Source organism: Lissotriton helveticus, chromosome 7, assembly GCF_964261635.1.
Source record: "Lissotriton helveticus chromosome 7, aLisHel1.1, whole genome shotgun sequence".
Lineage (NCBI taxonomy): Eukaryota > Metazoa > Chordata > Amphibia > Caudata > Salamandridae > Lissotriton > Lissotriton helveticus.
Window position 1 is genome coordinate 503,840,252 of NC_136068.1, and position 18,401 is coordinate 503,858,652.

General features: G+C 51.0%; 1 protein-coding gene across 1 annotated transcript in view; it reads left to right on the plus strand.

The window, feature by feature from the left end:
• Positions 1-18,401, plus strand: part of LOC144768685 (uncharacterized) — a 9,047,330-nt gene that overhangs the window by 605,247 nt on the left and 8,423,682 nt on the right. The gene's annotated exons all lie outside the window — the stretch shown is intronic.

Sequence of the window (18,401 nt, forward strand, 5' to 3'; positions counted from 1 at the left end):
CCGTTGCCCATCCCAAATCACTGCCACAGGAGGCTTCCGGACTCTTCGGAGCCTGGTCTGCTGACGCCACCTCGGTCTGCCATCTTCGGGCTCAGTGGAGGGCACGTCTTCGTCAGGGCTTTCTTCCGGAGGGTCTATTCCCAACAGCCGACATGCTTCCTTCAAGGACCGGAGTTGGTGGAGCTTGTTGTCCTTCTTAAATATTAAGCGAAACGGGTGATCCCAACTGTAAGAAATGCCATGTTGTTGCAGATAGGTCGTGACTGGTCGGAAGGTCCTGCGCTTCTGTAGTGTGAGTGCAGAGAGGTCCTGATAAAGCACAGGGGATTGGCCTTTAAAAGACAGGGAATGTTGTTGCCTTGCCTTCTGTAAGATATCCTCTTTAGTGCAAAAGTCCTGCACGCAAGCCAATATGTCCGGGGGGTGGCGCCGATGCCAATCTCGGGGCGCCCACTTTGTGCACTCTGTCGATCCTGAGTTCCGAACCCGCAGGACGTCCCAAGATGTGGTTGAAAAGATCACAGGTAAAGCTGAGCAGGTCCCTGGTGTCCTCCGTGGACGTAACCCCTCTAATGCGGATGTTGTGGCGGCGGGAACGGTTTTCCAGGTCCTCCATGTGCGATTGTAGGTCGACCTGTTGGTCATGGATCCGCACTATTTATTGCCTCAGTGCTTCTATCTCGGTGTCTCGACTGTCACTCTTGGTCTCGAGGTCCGCCACACGTTCCCCTATGCCATCCACGTCCCGTCTCACCACCTTTATCTCTTCCGCGAACTCCTTTTGCAGGGTGTGAATGTCATCCCGTAGAGTGGTAAAGAGAGATTCTAGGAAGGCCCTAGTGATAGCTTCTGACCCATCTGCCTGCCTCCCAGAGGCCTGTGATGAGTTTGTCGCCATTTCCATGGCCTGTTGATTCTCCTGCGCCTTCTCGAAAAGTTCTTTGACCGTCTTTTCCTTCCGGCCCCTCGTCATGGACATAACGGTCCGTCACGGCTACCAAGGGTGCTAACCGGGCTCGCCAAGGCCCCGAACCACGCGGCGGGCACTGCCGGGAGGCCTTTATCCCCAGTTGGCGCACCCCTCTCTCGCACGTCTTCGAACCGCGCCGGGTCAGAGGCGTGTGCACCCCCGCACTTCACCGTGGCACACTGCAGGGTCAGTCTCCCAAGATAGCGTCTCGATCCTTACTGTGTAGGTCAGCGTACTCCCACTCTGTTTCTCAAGCGGCCGGAGGAATGGCGTGTGCGTCTCGCCGCCGGCACCTGCGCTATGAGTGCAGGCCTCAGGCCCCGAGCTCTGGTCAGTGGGCTGTCGGGTCTAAGTCGCACTCAGTGGTGCACCTCTCCCCACGCATTCTCCGCTGCTTCCAGGGGTCCGGAGGGCCTCGGGTTATCGCGCCGATGTAGTCAGCAACCGCACCCGATGCCCACCGCAGACAGTCCACGTTGATGGTCGTAGCGCTCCCCAGGCCTTGCTGCAATACAGGCTCCCCCGCTGATGCAGTCTGCGTCCCGTAGGCACCTCAGCTGCTCCCTGCTTCCCGAGGCCCCGTCACAAGATGGCGGCACGCTTCCCCACCACTCGGTCGTGCCAGCCATACCCGCCAGACCCATGCAGTGCCCAAGTGTGCCAGTGCCCTCTGGGTTGCTCCGCCCGCTTGTGTCTCCTCACCGCTACACTCCGTCCTGTGGTCGCTCCTACAGGTCTGCGGAGCCGGGGCGGAAGAGTTCTCCGCAGCCGCACCTCCACAAAATGGCGGCTCCGGCCTCGACCAGCGGCCCCACAGCTCCCCGCTGGCCTTTCTTCGCCGTCGGGACCGTCACACGCCGCCTCCGTTTCCGTGAGGGCAAGTGCCCGCCGAAGCCGTCTCTCCGTTCGGCACCTTCCCACAGCGCCACACACCGCACCCGCAGCCTTCCTCCGCCGCCAGCCGCCCTGGGTCCCCGGCCGACCCTGGGTGCAGACGGCCGCCGGAATGTCACGATCGCCAACTATGGGATCTACTGGCGGTTCTGTAGGGTAGACTGCCGTTCAGGCCGACCGACCGCTTTATTACCGGCTTCTAGGCCCGTGCTATTTAGTGCTGTCGGCGGGAGCTCCGGACAGACGCGTCCAATCACGCCGCCATCTTGGCCACGCCCCTGCAATAATGTTTAGAAACAATGGCCATGAATATTGTAATCTGGATGATGCAATACACCATACTGTTCGTAATGCACACTCAATGAGCATATGTGCGTCTAATTGTATCAATATTGAAACTGAAAGCCCCTGCTGAGGAGAGCCACAGTGGAGCATTTCAGCTTCCTGGAAACCTAGTTGATGCAGGCAGCCACCCTGAATTCGCACACAGCTACAGGTGTCCACTCAGCCAGAGCATTCGCGTTATCCTTCTATTAGTTTGTACTCCTTGAGGATACATGATGAAGAGTTGAGAGTAGAAGCTGTGCACAGTGGTTGGAGCCTCGTGCCTGAATGCAAAGGTTGTGGCAACCCCACCATCTGGAGTCCAAGGCCCAGATCAGCGAGTGCCAGAAAGCTGTGATGCAGGTAGGGGCAAGTAAGCAGCAGAAATTAGGCACTAGTACAGCATGTTTTCTTTTGTTGCCGCGTTTCCATACTCGCTCTGCACTCTGCTTTGGCCCCCTAGACTCCTGTATACATACTCATGTAGGTCAGTTGTTTGTTGTGTTTTTTAAAGGTGGGCTGAACTCCGCGAAATCTTGCAAAGTTTATATGTATCTTCGTGGAATACCATGGAGTAAAACTCTGAGAGTTCCGCCCACCCCTTCCCCTCAAGCGAATTGGGAGTCCACTGGTACACCCTAGAACGAGGCCCTAGAGTGCATCCATGCTCTCTCAGAAATTGTTCAGCACACAGATTTGTTTGCTGCACAGTTTGCTTAAGGATGTCAACATTCAAAAAGAGATAGACGGGAAGTTGGGAAGGGGGAGGGAGGTTTGGTTCCTCTTGTTCTGGTCGATTGACCCTTTTGCACGGCACCTTGATTATAGCACTGGCTCTACATCTCTACGTTGGTCTATTAATCTCGCTCTCTTGCTGATTTTTAGAGAAGACGTGCCTGTCTGTCTTGCTCGCTATATATGCCTGCTATTCACTTGCAGTATTGAAATGCCTTTCTTCGCTTTTGATTCCAATAAAACAGATTTGAAATTAAAAAGAGATAGACGTAGTCAAATGTCCATATTGACTTTACATCCAGCGTCACCAGTGAAAGGCAGAATTGGGGGCCACCAAGAGAGCATTCAGTCTGTGCTTGCTGCTCCACGTGCCTGCTCTCTGTGTTGGTCTAACTTGAACTGTTGTCCTGTGCTTGCGAAGAGATTGTACAACTGCCATCATCATGCCCCTTAGAATCAATGAAGATGAGTCGTCGGTTGGGACTCCGCCGGCTGAACATTCACTTCCAGAGTCTGATCCATTTTCCTCTTCTTCAGATGCTGTCTCAGTATCTTTGGTATCAGTATCTGATATCTCAGTCTCTGATCCTGCCTCAGAGCTGTCTTACATAACCGAGTTAGGGCTTGGGCAACAGTCATCCACTGAGCTGCTGTCTTTGCTACTGGGTAAAACCGTCCTTTTAAAACCCTTACTTTGTCTTCTTTCCTAAATCAGCAGGTTCTCCAAAAACACAAAAAAGACAAAAAAAGTTAGTAATTTCAACTTGCAACTTGCCCATCATCACAGCCTTTAGAGCTGGACGCACCCAATAAGACAATCATTTTTGGCATCCCTCGCCAAAACTCCACCGTGACCTTCTCCTTGGATTCCCTCACTACCACCCTGAAAAAGGGCCCCTCATCTCTCCATAGCCCCTCTCTCTAATACATTTAATTTGCTTTAAAGCGCTGGTATCAACTGGCTTCACTAATCTACTCACCAATCGAAATAAAATACAGTTCCATTCTGTGCAGCAGGACCAATGACCCTCTGCACTACTTAAAGGCATGCCAAAACTGCCACTAGGCAAAACTCTGATCTCTCTTTCTAGCAGGAACATAATCACAAGAGTTTTCTTGACATTTTTATTACTGTCTCAAAGCTATATTTTTCTCGTAGGGGATTTCTATTTATAGTCATAAGCACTGAATAGTCCCACCCATGTGCTGGTACCCCGTAGCAGTTCTTCTATATATGGAGTTTTGCCTTTCTTCTAGAAGGCCTGCAAAGTCACTTAAGAAAGAGACAGATTATGCAGCCTATATGGGCTACATAGGCTGAATTCTTGATCATGAAGACAAAAAAGGGCCAGTATAATGTATTTAAGAATATTTTGAGATGATTTGTAAACAGCATAAATCTCCCTCACAAATCTTTTGTTATGGCAGAGTTGGCTAAAACAGAGACTGTGCCTTTAAGAACCCAGAGACCACCAGTATTCAAACATGCACAGCAGGTGGCAGTTCCATCAGTTGTTTTTTTCCGTCTCCTGCTGACAGGACATTGGAGTATTGCGCACGACCTTTTATAGTTTATTTCTCCTAAAATTGTCCTCAGAAATTGCAGACAACACCTTTACTCAACGTTTTTCATCTCTCCTTGCTCTTTTCTGTTGTTTTTTGACAGGAAAGTGAGGCTTTTTGTCAAATAAAATGCCTTAATTATTTGACAAGTGCCCTAAATGTGTCAGGAAAAAGACCAAAACAGACTCCGATGAGGTCTGTATCATCTGCCTACCTTTTTCTCATCGGCCTGATGCCTGTCATATCTGCAGGAACTTTTCACGACGCATAACAAGAGAGGGAGAGAAGATTTGCCTTTAGGGAACAGAAGAGGGATGGGGCAACAAACAGCCTTCAAATGGGACATCAGAACAAGGGAAAGGTTAGTCTTCCACCAAGGCTCTTTTCTCAACCTCCAGAGGACGTGAAAGGACTAAGAAGTGTTTTTTCTGGACAGGAACTACACAAGTCGACATCAAGAGGATTGACGTTCATACAAGGTATGGTGCTGACTTGTCTGCCATCAAAAGCTGGTTCAACATCGAGGAAGCGTTGATGCTCACCGTTGAGGCAACCCCAGTTGACGCCGAAAGGACATACGCCGGCGACTTTCCGACTGCGTTCAACGTCAAGAAGTTTTTTCCAATCAAGAAGTAGTGGTTCAACATCGAGACGTCAAGGTAGGTTGTCGTCGAGGACTGCACCGACTTCCAAACTTCGGAGTAGATCGACGTTGAGGAGTTTTTAGACATCGAGGAGAACACAGGAGACAAGGGAAAAAAAGGAGAATAATATATTCCTTTCCTGATTTACAATATTCAGGAGCGTATTCATAGTCTCTTCTTGTGCTTCCAACATCTCCATCTCCCCCTTTGTCGCCATCTCCACCGACATCACCCCCTCCGCCGCTGCTACCTCCACCAAGAGCACCCTCTCCACAAGTAGCGCCGCAGGTTCTCACCCCACTACATCAAGGTCACGATCTCAACAGCACTAAACTGTTTATTCCCCAGCTTTGACAGACTCTCCACCACCTCGTGTACCCATGGTGGATGACAGTACAACCTTCCATGAGGTTCTAGTCCGAGGAGCGGCCAAGCTGAACATGCCCAAGTCGGTTCCTACATCTTCCTCATTGGTCATTTTCAAAACACTACATCAGCGTACAGCCGGAAGACCTTTGCTTCCACTGGTTCCTGGTGTCCTCGGACACACCATGGATCTCTTTTTATTTTGCCTGATGTCCGGATCAAGATTCTCTATTTCTCCGCCCTGATCCTCCACCTGACTCTGTAGTCATTTTGGCTGCTAAAAAATACCATTCCACCTCTCTATCATCATCTTCTCTCTAGAACAAGAGAGCGGAAAACTGGATACAGCAGGCTGCAAAGTCTGCAGCACAGCAGCCACATCTATAAAGGCAGCCATCCCTACTGCTCGCTTGGGCAAATATGATCAAGCCCTCTGGGATTCCATCCAGCATTTCGCAGAACATCTTCCCAGAGGCAAAAGGGGATTTCATGGAAATCGTCAATGAGGGCACAATGGCTTCAATCAAGTCATCAGCGCTGCAGCAGATTCTTTGTTACTAGCTGCTCATGGCTACTGTCAGGGATTAACTTTAGGAAGACAATGCTTGGCTCTGGTTCACATCTCTCAAACTGGAGGCGCAACATCACATTCAGAACTCGCCATTTTCAGGCTCAGCGGTCTTTGGCCATGCTGACAACGAGATGGCAAGGATGAAAACCGAAATGGACATTCATAAAGCTGTGGGTCTCAAAAAACCCAAATTTCAACAAAAATCATTCCGACCCTTCCAACGTAGGTTTTACCCACAGAGGGTTCAAACCCTCACTGGATCTCAGGTAAATCTCAGCAGCAACATCAAAAATCTTACCAACCACAGTAAAAAAAACAAGAGGACTCTCTGCCCAACAGCCTTCCAAAGGGGGTGAATAGGTAACAGGAGATAAGCTTTTGCTCTTCACCCCCTTCCGTTATCCACTCCAGTAGGGAGAAGTATTTTGCATTAACTAGCATAGTAGCAACACATCACTCCCATTACCAGTACACAGTACTCCCTTTTGGCCTGAAGTCAGCACCCAGGACATTCTTGAAGTGCATGGCTGTAGTGGAAGCCCATCTGCGAAAGCACCAGACCTTCAACTACCCATATCTAGATGACTAGCTCATAAAGGCGTTCTCTTTTCAAGAACCCCAACTGCATTTTAATTGGACTTGCAATTTCCTTCATCGGTTGAGGCTTTACGTTAACCTTAACAAGTCTACGTCAACACTAAACCATACTTTAGATTACTTAGGAGCCTCCTTCAACACCATTCAAGCAAAGGTGTGTCCTTTGGAGGAGCAACACTTATCGATCCTTCAGAAATGTCAGACTCTAAAGAAGGTCCCTCATTCATCAGTAAGAGCAGTACCATCTCTTCTCGGCTGGATGGCCTCCTGCATCTTTCTCACTCCGAATGCTTGCCTCCACATGCATCCTCTCCAGGAATGGCTAGAGGACTAATGGGACCCACTGATGAGCAACTGGGAGGACAGGATCCCGCTATCCATATATGTGACACAGACCCTGAATTGGTGGTGTTCTCGAACCAATCTCCTACAAGGTATGCTGGTTCACCAACAGGTCCCGTTTCAGACCACAGTGACAGATGCATCATTACTTGGATAGGGAGCCCACATGGATCACCTCTAGATTCAGGGCTCATGGTATCAGAGAGAGATGACATACCATATCAATTTCCTCGAGCTCTGTGCAGTTCATCTAGCTCTCAAGGCTTTATACCCATCATTCACAGCCCAGCACCCTGCTTGTTCAGATTGACAATACAATCACTGTGTACTACCTCAATAAGCAGGGGGGCACCTGGTCCGGAGCCTTGTCACTAGATGCCTGGGCGATTTGAAATGGCTCTTGGCCAGGAAACTGAAAATTCCATAACTCACCTCCCAGGTGTCCAAGAAGTTCAGGAAGACGCTCTCAGAAGATCAAGACAAATAGATCCTGCATGATGAGGTTGTTCAGATTATCTTTTAAATGTGGGGCACCTCTTTTGTCAACTTGTTCGCCACAGTGGAAAACATAAAATGCAGTGGCTTCACCTTCAAGTACTGCCATCCAGAGACGCTGGGAAATGCCCTATAGATCGACAGGTCCAGCACATTTCTTTACGCTTTTCCACCAATTCCCCAGATGCCGGTACTCCTGATCAAACTGTCACAATCTAAAGCCAAGATGATCCTCTTAGCTCCAGAGTGGCCACGTCAATGGTGGTTCCTGGACCTTCTTCACCAGTCACAGCATCCACATCTCAAGCTCCCATGCAGACCAGACCTGCTATCCAAGTTTGGGGGCCAGATGGTACACCCCAATATCTCCTCCTTGAATTTGACTGAATGGATCCTGGGCTAATGCAGTATGGATATTTAAACCATTCACCGTCAGCGCTCTGTGGGACTCGCGCTCACCTGCCTTCTGCTGCCTTGAGAGAGAAGCTCGCCGCACCCGCTCCGCGGGTGCCGCTTCGTTTGCTTGGACTCTGCCTGTTGCTGTGGGGGCACTTTGCTTTGGACAGAGGGACCAGCAAGGCTACAGGGCTGCGAGCGTGCAGGGACTACCTATCCCAGGTGTCCCTGCGAGACCGAGTCCACCTTCCGGTCCGCTCTCCCTGTAGCTCCGCCCTCTGCCCCTCGGTGTGCTGTGAAAATCACCTGGAACAGCCCTTGACCTTTGGGACACCATTCACCGTCAGCGCTCTGTGGGACTCGCGCTCACCTGCCTTCTGCTGCCTTGAGAGAGAAGCTCGCCGCACCCGCTCCGCGGGTGCCGCTTCGTTTGCTTGGACTCTGCCTGTTGCTGTGGGGGCACTTTGCTTTGGACAGAGGGACCAGCAAGGCTACAGGGCTGCGAGCGTGCAGGGACTACCTATCCCAGGTGTCCCTGCGAGACCGAGTCCACCTTCCGGTCCGCTCTCCCTGTAGCCCCGCCCTCTGCCCCTCGGTGTGCTGTGAAAATCACCTGGAACAGCCCTTGACCTTTGGGACACCATTCACCGTCAGCGCTCTGTGGGACTCGCGCTCACCTGCCTTCTGCTGCCTTGAGAGAGAAGCTCGCCGCACCCGCTCCGCGGGTGCCGCTTCGTTTGCTTGGACTCTGCCTGTTGCTGTGGGGGCACTTTGCTTTGGACAGAGGGACCAGCAAGGCTACAGGGCTGCGAGCGTGCAGGGACTACCTATCCCAGGTGTCCCTGCGAGACCGAGTCCACCTTCCGGTCCGCTCTCCCTGTAGCTCCACCCTCCACCTAATCTTAGTTATTATAAACAGTGTTTGTCTCCCGCAGCGCGGGACGCAGCGCCGGGGCGAAGACCGGGCTAAGAGCGGGCCGTTTGAGGCCGTTCGAGGTCTAAGAGGGCTGGGCAGGGCCATCCCCCTTGGGTTCATTATATTACCTTTTTTGTTATTAGTGTTAACCTCATTGTGTATCCTTGTTTTCTGCTGTGTCAATAATGTGCTCACGGGGTAGTCGGAGCAAAACTGCCATGGGTCTCAAAAAACCTAGTGGGACTCTGGATGATTTCCTCACAAAGACTAACTTGGCCATTGATGCTGAAATAAATAAAATGCAGCACAGGGTTTCCTTGGAATTAGATACTGCGCGGAAACTGTCTATGGACATTGCTTCCTCTAAGAAATCGTCCCTAGGAAAGCTGGCCTTAGCACTAACTCCCGAGCGTCCAGCTGGTCCTCGCCCCTTGATTACAATGGCTGAAATGCATCACCCGCCACCCGTATCTCCTCTTAAGCAAGTTAAGGTTTCTATTCCAACCGCTTCAGAGGTGCCTGTACCATCTATTTTTGTGGCAGGGAAAAAATCACCGGGGAAAATTGTTATGCCCAGGTCAGCTGCTATCGCTAGAAAGGCTGCTCTCCAGCGGAAAAAAATTCTGGCAAGGTCTACCTTTGCTCGTAAAAAGGCAAGGATTGCCCGTTCCCAGTTTTTTAATAATCGACGTCCATTGGGTATACTAGGGACAGAGGATGCAAAAGATAAAGTTGTACCTGCTCCACTTGGTAGTGACATTAGTTTTGCCCCAAGTGATGTCGAGCTTGAATCCTTAGTGGAAAATTCCCAGGTCAACCATAACATAGTACCAAATAAGTGTAGATTGAGTGAGGTTGAGGGGGACAGAAGGAGGGATGAGGAATTTTTACAAACAGTTTGGGACACGCTCAAAAAGTTACTTAATCCCCTAGAACTACGACTCTCCCGTATGGAAAACCATTTGTTAGAAATGGACAAAACTATTGTTACATTGGCTAGCCTTAGTCTCAAGCAAATGGAAGCTAGGGTCATACAGGATGGGAGCTTGACTTCACAGCCACCAGTGGCAGACCCACCTGCCCCCCCCCACCACAAACCCCAAACCTGTGCCTAAACCTCGCACAATTGTTGGAGATAGTGCCATCAACTCTTCTAATCTTAGCCTTTGTTCTATGCCTCAAGACCCAATACCACCGAAACCCACACAACAAGCTTGCCCTGCTAAAACTACAATTCCACCAAAGGCGAGGGCTCACACTACCGCATCACAGAATACAACACGTCCCAAACCTAGCCTACAACCTGTTGTACAACGTTCTAACGACTTGATTAACAAAAACTGTCCACCGTTAGAATCTAGTAGACCAAACTTTCGTGGTGGATATATTGATCTACCTCCTGAGGCGAGCTCATATGTCATCATACTAACTGGTGTTCCTTCTCTTGGCCAACAAACAAAAGAGGACCCTTGGTCTCTTAAAAATAAGGTCATTCACTGGCTAAACAAGAACAGACAGATACCTAGTCACCTAAGAAGCCAGGTCTTAATGGTGCGAAGAGTACCATGGGTTGGACGCACTTATAAAAACATTACTGGTGACTGTATAGTGGTGTCATTTGCTGATTCCAACACTGCACAGCACCTTTGTTCATGGCCCCATTATGAAGGTGATCAGTCAATCGTTGTTAGACCCCTCACCTTTTTTTATCCCCCTCAACGGCAATTTGACATGGGTGGGTCTTGGATGACAATTCAAAAGCCCAGGCATAGAGGTTTTGGGTACGGTGGGCCCACACAGAACACTGGATGGCAAGGCGTGCCTACCTGTAACATGTTTGGCTGTTTGGATGAGGTTGACTGACATGGGGGGGGGGTTGCTCTAAAGCATCCAGTAGATCTTAGCTTGCCTTCCCGGGTAGCACCTAGTATAGATTGCACCATGTTGCAATCGGGTTTACTACTTCCAGTGGACATTGTTGGTGAGCGTATTCTGATTGAGTCTGGAGTTCCGGGACATACTGCGACCTCCAGTTTTAGTAATCCAGCTAATCCAATAAATATGGCATCTTGGAACATAGGGGGTTTAAGGGGTCGCCTGGACAACGATGATTGGGTCGATTTCATCACCACTCACGATATCATCGTTTTCCAGGAAACCTGGTCAGTTGATCCCCTGTTTAGAGTAGGTTTTCTAAACTTTTATATACCTGCTTTGCAGGGTCTTAGGGGCAGGCCTTCAGGTGGGTTAACTATTTGGGTAAAAAACTCACTCTGCTTTAGTGTGAAGGAAATCCAGGTGAAGAACCCCGATCTCCTTTGTCTATTATTACGCAAGGAGAATTGCAAGGATATCCTTTTAATTAATATCTATGCCCGGGGTTGTCAGGGTGGAAAAAAACAACCCATCCTTAATGACTTGGAAGCCTTCCTAAATGAGCAGAAAAGTGACCAGCTCGTTTTGGTGGCTGGCGACTTGAACTGCACATTTGAACCCATTATGAATCTTGGTGAGGATATAGGGTTGGAGGATGACTCTGTCTGGAACATTCCCCCGCTGGCTATAACTAAGGGAGTTAAGGGTACGGAGGCTGCCTTCCACTGGCTTGGTTTCTGTTTGGAATGGGGGTTCCGGGCGGTGAACGGGCGTTGCTTATCTGATAAGGTGGGCAATCCAACTTTCAATAATGGGCTTGGTGTGAGTCGTATTGACTATATTTTGGTCAATATTGATTCCTGGGACACAGTAGTGGACATGTCAATCGAAATAAGGCCAGAGAGTGACCATGATCCGCTCTTACTTGTATTTAAGGTCCCGGGTTTAGCACCCCCCCAGGCTGAAACAGCCTGCATTACATCAGATCTGGTTCTAAGTGACAATAGAAGACGAGTCCAATGGCCGAGGGTCATAGTAGATCAGGAGCTTGTCAGTCAAATAGAAAATCTTGTCGTTGAAACCAGAGACAAGATGCTTGCATTTTCACCTGACGACGACAGGGCTAAGCCCACTATTGTTGATCTTCACAAGACATGTTTTGCGGCCATTAAAGAACTGCTTACTAGGCCATATAGAAAACAGAAAGTGAAGCAACCCAAAGGTTGGTATGCTAAAAATTGTAGAGAGGCCCATAGTATACTAATCGCTGCTGTGAAATCTAGAAATACCCCAGAAATCAGGACAGCCCGACAGGCCTATAAACAAGTTATTTGGGAAGCCAAAAGGGAATGGGACGATTCATATTGGACGGAACTCCTTAAAGCCTGTGAATCGTCCAACCAGATTAAGTTTTGGGAGTTGGTTAGGTGGGGTCGGGGTTCTGACTCACTTACTCCGGAAAATTATGTTTCCTCTGATGATTGGGTGGAATTCTTTTCCTCTCAATTTAAAGACCCTAACATTGTTCATTTAGCTACTGAGTCTGTAGTGGGGACCTCACTAGAAGTTTATGGGGATGTTCTTAACTTCTGCTTCTCTGACACTGAACATGCCTTACACTTAGTCCAGTCTGGGAAAGCCCCAGGCATAGATGCTGTTCCTGCAGATCTTTTTAAATTAAATATAGAATTATGGGTCCCTTATATAACAATTTTAGCAAACTCTATTGCAGCGGGAGCTAGGGTGCCACAATCCTGGAAAGGGGCTGAAATACTTCCGGTACACAAGAAAGGGGATCGAACTTCTCCGAAAAATTATCGCCCCATCAGCTTGATTGATACTATTCAGAAAGTGGTATCAAGAATGGCCCTAGCTAGAATCCAGGGGTGGATGGAGCAGAATAATATACTCTCCCCCTTGCAAGCAGGGTTTAGATCAGGTACTAGCACCCTAGACCAGGTGTTTCGCCTTACCATGTTATATTGGAAGATGGTCCTCTTGGGCGGAGGTGTCATGTACGCCGCCTTTGTCGATCTCAGGTCGGCTTTCGACCTGGTTCCGAGGGCCAAGTTATGGGATGCCCTTAGACTTATGGGCCTTCCACTTGAACTTCTAGTGCTGGTTAGGCGACTACACGAGGATAATTTTGCCCGTGTAAGATGGGGGAAGCAGGGTCAGGTAACCGCCAACTTCCCTGTCGAACGCGGGGTTCGGCAGGGTTGTGTGTTGGCACCCACGCTGTTCCTCCTATTCATTAATCGGGTGGTTGCCTTCTTCAATGAAACTCAAACTGATGCACCCACCCTGGGGGGGGCCAAGTACCCCATGTTAATATTCGCCGATGATACCCTGCTCCTCTCTAGGACTCGGAGTGGCCTCCAGGCAGCTTTAAATAGATTTGCAGAATTTTGTTCCGAAAATGACCTTCAGATTAACGCTGATAAAACGAAATTTATGGTTTTTAACAAAAACAAACAAATTACAAGTTCATTTTTATTAGAAGGTGTCCCTATTGAACAGGTCAAAGTCATGTCCTATTTAGGCGTGACTCTTGACCATCAACTTAACTGGAATCCTCAGCTGGAGGTTTTAATTCTAAAATTTGTCCGCCTTACTGGCTGCTTGCTAAAGGAACAAAAAAAAACCTTGACAAAACGCATTACACCAGCTTTAAAAATTTATGAGGCCACGGTTAACGCAGCCATTTTGTACGGTGCGGACATCTGGGGTTACAAAAGCTTGACAGCATTGACCATAGCACAGAATAGGTTCCTTCGGAGTCTAGTTGGGCTTCCGCAATCGACACCCATAAAACCTTTGCTTTTGGATTTGGGCTGTAGACCTCTGGATGAGATGGCACAGTACCGGCTTGTCGCCTTTTGGCGACGACTCTGGACTACTCATGAGCTTAGCCTTTTTGCCCACGAATTGTGTGAAATTAGATCATTGTGGGGTGCCATGAAAATCCCTTGGTTGCGGGAGGTCAAACAGATTCTGCACTCCATGGGCCTTTCTGAATTATGGTTACATCCGGAATGTGCTAGGTTCCCCTCCAAAGTAGAGTTTAAAGAGCTATTTGGGCAACAAAGAAATCTGCATTGGTTTCACTCTCATCAGAAAATAGCCTAACGGGATTGTTCCTATCACATAAGATTATACCATCCCTTGAGCCTTTTTGGGATTTGATATGCAAAGCCCTTGACAGCAAGCTGTACTTTCAGTTTCGGGTGGGAACGTTGCCGATCAATTCCTTTACTGCAAGATGGACAAAGTCTTCTACCTCCAAGTGTCCTTTTTGCTCTGATCAGGTTGAGAGTATTGGCCATATATTTTTTGCGTGCCCAGCATATCGATTGCCCCGACTAAAATGGCTGCAACCAATTTGTAAAACTTTAAATTGTGTAGAGAATCGCACTGCCCTGTTGAAACTACGCGACATGCGCACTGAAAAATCTGTGATTTGTGTTGCTAAATTTCTGGGGTGGATGTGGCTGATACGTGCAAAGAACGTGTAACCCTGCTTTGATTAACTTGTTTTCTTCTTCTTAACTTGTTTTTAAATTTTGTATGTTGCCTACGGGCAACCTTTCTTTTTATATTTGGGGTTCCTTGGAATATGCAAAAATGTTGATATCTTGTAAATATTTTTATTTCGTGGTCTTTTATGAATTTTATTCGAAATAAAGACTTATGAACTTGAACTTGATATTTAAACCTGCCACAAGACTGCATGGAGATCCTCGAGGAAGCTAAGTGACCCCTCACTTGCTCTGCTTATGCCTTCCGACTTCCCCTTGCGTCACACGGCTGAGGGTGCGGGTGGGGCCTCCCCCGCTGCTCCGGCAGAGCCTACAGTGTCGCCATCGGCTGACCCGCCCCTTCCCGGGTCAGTCGGCAACTCCGGCCCAGCTGCAGGAGTTTCTGTCAGCCATGGCCCGCCTCTTTGGGCCGTCGGGCCCCGCCAGTGCGCCTTTGGGTCCTGCGGGCCCAACTGGGGGTCCTTGCCCTTCACTGTCAGTGGCTTTGGTTCCGGCATCGCTCTCTGCTTCGGCCCCGGCACTGCAGGGCCCCCAAGGATCCAGGCCTGGATCCCGGTCGACGCCGGTTGACCTAGTGACACCTCCACCGACGTCGACCCCACTAGCACCACTCCCAATGTCGCCCGTGCCCCCGGACGATGACGCCCCCGGTTTCAGCCCTGATGTGGACATGGCGTTGGAATGGCGTCACTCAATGCCGATTCTGACGCCAATGGGGCCTTTTCACCCCTATGTCCAGCCTCCGTATTTTTGGCCTGTCCCACAGCTTTCGGAGGAAGGGGAGGACTGGGAGGAGTCAGAGGACCCTCTCACAGCACAGTGTGAGTTTGACCCGGACTGGGTTGAGGAATTGGGGGATACCAGCAGTCTTGAAACCTCTCCTGACCGTGACATGCTAACTACTCCTACCGTGGCTACAGAGGAGGGTACAAGTTATGCAGTGGTGCTGCGTAGGGCGGCCGTGGTTCTCCACCTCGAACTCCCTACAGTGGCCATCAGGACTAACCCCCTGACAAAAGTGCTTCAGCAGGTGGCTACCCCTGCAGAACTACTGCTGCCTTTTAATGATGCACTTTTGGGCGTGCTTTTGGGCACCTGGTCTAGGCCCAACAGAGGGGTTCATGTGGATAGGGACGTAGCGTAATGCCATCTCCCGGCCCGGGCGAACCCCTCTTCCTCTCCCAACACCCCACCCCTGAGAGCTTGGTTGTCTAAGCCTCTACATCCCAAAGTGCCTTCCCTACCGCACCTCCGGATAGGGAATCCAAGAAACTGGAACAGTTTGGGAAGAAGATTCTATCAATCAATCAAGAGTATTTGTAAAACGCGCTACTCACCCGCCAGGGTCTCAGGGGGGGCTGCTACTGCTCGAAAAGCCAGGTCTTGAGTTGCTTCCGGGAGGAGAGATGGTCCTGGGTGAGTCGTAGGTGGTTGGGGAGGGTGTTCCAGGTCTTGGCCGTCAGGTAGGTGAAGGATCTTCCTCCGGTGGTGGTTCTGCGGATCCGTGGGACGGTGGCGAGGGCGAGGCTGGCGGAGCGGAGCTGGCGGGTTGGCGTGTAGAACGTGAGGCGGTTGTTGAGGTATTCGGGGCCCAAGTTGTGGAGAACCTTGTGTGCGTGGGTGAGGAGTCTGAACGTGATCCTCTTGCTGACGGGGAGCCAGTGCAGGTCCCTCAGGTGGGCGGAGATGTGGCTGTGTCGGGGGATGTCCAAGACGAGTCGTGCTGAGGCGTTCTGGATGCGCTGGAGTCTTTTCTGTAGTTTGGCGGTGGTCCCAGCGAAGAGGGTGTTCCCGTAGTCCAGACGACTGGTGACGAGGGCCTTGGTGACCGTTTTCCTGGTTCCAGTGGGGATCCAGCGGAAGATTCTACGGAGCATGCGGAGTGTGTTGAAGCAGGAGGAGGTAACGGCGTTAACTTGCCTGGCCATCATGAGGGAGGAGTCAAGGATGAAGCCCAGGTTGCGTGCGTGGTCCGTGGGCTTGGGTGGGGGGCCCAGAGCCGGGGGCCACCAGGAGTCGTCCCAGGCGGAGATGGATCGGCCGAGGATGAGGACTTCTGTCTTGTCTGAGTTCAGTTTCAGGCGGCTGAGCTTCATCCAGTCTGCGATGTCTTTCATTCCGTCCTGGAAGCTGGCTCTGGCGGAGGCGGGGTCGTTGGTGAGGGAGAGGATCAGTTGGGTATCGTCGGCGTAGGAGATGATGTTGAGGTTGTGCTTGCGTGCGATGGCTGCGAGGGGGCTCATGTAGACGTTGAAGAGGGTGGGGCTAAGCGAGGAGCCTTGAGGTACGCCGCAGATGATCTTGGTGGCTTCTGCGAGGAAGGGCGGGAGACGGACTCTTTGGGTTCTGTCGGAGAGGAAGGAGGTGATCCATTCCAGAGCCTTTCCTTGGATCCCGGTGTGGTGGAGGCGGGTTGTCAGGGTGCGATGGCAGACCGTGTCGAACGCAGCCGAAAGGTCGAGCAGGATGAGGGCGGCGGTTTCTCCGTTGTCCAGGAGGGTCCGGATGTCGTCGGTGGCCGCGATGAGGGCGGTCTCGGTGCTGTGGTTCGCTCGGAATCCGGACTGCGATGGGTCGAGGGAGCCATTCGTCTCCAGGAAGGCTGTCAGCTGTTTCTGGACGGTTTTCTTGATGACTTTTGCAGGGAAGGAGAGGAGCGAGATGTGGCGGAAGTTCTTGAGGTCTGAGGGATCCGCGGTGGGTTTCTTCAGGAGGGCGCTGATCTCTGCGTGCTTCCAGCTCTCTGGGAAGGTGGCGGATATGAAGGAGTTGTTGATGATGTCCCGAAGTTTGGGTGCGATGATGGAGTTGGCTTTGTTGAAGATGTGGTGTGGGCAGGGATCGGCTGGGGAGCCCGAGTGGATGGTGTTCATCGTGTGGGTGGTATCCGTGGTATTCCGTGCTGACCTGAGTCCAGGCGCACAGGGTGGTGGTGGGGGGTGTAGGTTCGGTGGTGGGGTACGAGTTCTGAGCACCGAAGCTGTCGTGTATGTCGACGATCTTACGGTGAAAAAAGGTGGCCAGAGAGTTGCAAAGGTCTTGAGAAGGCGTGATGTCGTTGTTGCTGGCGTTGGGGTTGGAGAGCTCTTTCACGACGTTGAAGAGTTCCTTGCTGTTGTGGGTGTTGTTGTCCAGTCGTTCTCTGAAGGATGACCTTTTGGTGGTGCGGATCAGCTGGTGGTGTTTGCGGGTGGCGTTCTTGAGGGCTGTCATGTTATCCGTAGACTGGTTGTGGCGCCAGGCTTTCTCGAGGTCACGGCAGGATTTCTTGGAGTCTTTGAGATCGTTGGTGAACCACGCGGCTTTCTTGCTGTTGAGGTTGCTGGGAGGGTTTTTCAGTGGAGCAAGGGTGTCGGCGCAGTCGGTGATCCACTGTGTGAGGTTGCGGGCTCCTTCGTTGGGGTCCGTGGTGTTGGTGGGAGGGTTTAGGCTCAAGGAGGTGGTGAATTGGTTGGGGGTGATCTTGCTCCAGCATCTTCGCGGGGTTTGTTGAGGGCGGTGGTGGGTCGTTGTTTTCCTGAAGTTGAAGTGTACGCAGCTGTGGTCGGTCCAGTGGAGCTCGGTGGTGTGGCTGAAGGAGATGTGGTTGCTGGAGGAGAAGACGGGATTGAGCGTGTGGCCGGCGTAATGGGTGGGGGTGTTGACCAGTTGCTTGAATCGAGGTTGGCGAGGTTGTCTAGTAGGGCGGTGGTGTTGTTGTCCTGGTCGTTCTCCAGGTGGAAGTTGAGGTCTCCTAGGTGGATGTAGTCGGGAGAGGAGAGGGCGAGCGGGCTGATGAAGTCTGCGATGGCCTCGCTGAAGTGTGAGCGTGGTCCCGGGGGTCTGTAGATGAGGGTTCCTCTGAGGGTGGTCTTGGGGTCGGTGTGAATCTGGAAGTGCAGGTGCTCTGCGGTGGCGAGGGTGTCGTCGGTGTTGGTCGTGATGCGGATAGTGTTTCTGTTGCCGATGGCCCACAGAAACACTGATTCTTTCTTCCGCCAGTTCAGGGCTTCAGCCTGTGAATACTGCATGCCTCTTGGGCCGTTATTCCCATTCTGTGTGGGATACGGTGGTGCAGGTGCTGCCTCAGTGTCCGGAGGAGGCCCGAACAGTGCTCTCTAAGGCTATTGCGGAAAGGAGCGATGCGGCAAAGTTCACAATACGATGTGGCCTTGACACCGCGACTTGCTGGGCA